We start from the raw sequence: 1,090 nt of genomic DNA, 5'->3' as shown, positions 1-1,090 counted from the left end.
TCAATTTGAAGACGTGAGTAGTTTTTTTCAATCAAATAAGCTATTTTTTAGCTGTTAGAGAGCCTTTTACTCTTTACTTTTGTCTTTTCACTTTTTTCTATTATTCAGGACCAAGAAATATCTAAACAAACCGATTTTTCAACCTAATACAACCTTGTCGAAGATATTAAAATGTTATTTTCACTATAATCCCCCCCAACACCCCGTTTTAAATTTCACTGTTCCATCCACTCAGAGATACCTAAATGTATTTTTTTTAGCAATGAAACCCCCCCCCCTTTTTTCTGTTGCTATCGCTTCGATATCTCATATAGTTTAGATACCATTGAAACTCAAAATGCTATTCCGTTCACAATTGAATATTATCTTGTTTTAATCTTTGGCTTAAAGCTCCGCTTAAGCATATAAATAGATCTGTTTCATCCCCTTTTCCTGTTTTGTTCTATCATTAGCGACGGTTAGAACGCCAAGTCTAGGCTTTCAATGCTTTTAACATAATTCTATTGTTTGGCCAAGGAAATTAGCTGTGAATTGTTTGCAAAATTAGGAAATTGGAATTCTATGTAAGAGCGAAACAAGTTATACCCCCAAAAATAATATTTGCTATTTATGACATTGCTGAAAAGTGGGGAGCCTAGTTACCCTCGAATATTTTTGGTCACTTAAAAAGTGCAGTTAATTACTGCTAATGCTCACCATCTTTGAAACCCTATTCCATACATAAAGTTTTAAGAGAGATTATTCCATCTGTCAGATATTGGCGTTCTAATTTACACTGAATATTTCTATCTTGCCAAAGATTTTAGTGAGGGGAAAACGAGTTAACGGTTCAATCCTGGAACACAAGCGCGAGAATTAGAAATATGGAATTAGAAATATTTCAACTTTTGACGAACATTATGTAAAGGGGACTGGGAGCCGGTCGGGAAGAGCTGTGGGAGGCGCTGCGTGAATCGCCTCGGGCCCAGAATGCACCGCAGGGATGCGCCGTGGGCCAGGAAAGTGCCGCAGGGGGTGCGCCGCAGGATGCGCCGAAGGGATGCGCCGCGAAAAAAAAAAGAAAAAAAAATGAAAATAAACGAACAAATTG

Source organism: Artemia sp. Qi Xiang Cuo, chromosome 7 (assembly GCF_049724085.1).
Source record: "Artemia sp. Qi Xiang Cuo chromosome 7, ASM4972408v1, whole genome shotgun sequence".
Classification (NCBI taxonomy): Eukaryota; Metazoa; Arthropoda; class Branchiopoda; order Anostraca; family Artemiidae; genus Artemia; species Artemia sp. Qi Xiang Cuo.
The sequence above is the reverse complement of the archived record's forward strand: the minus strand, read 5'-3'. Positions refer to the sequence as shown.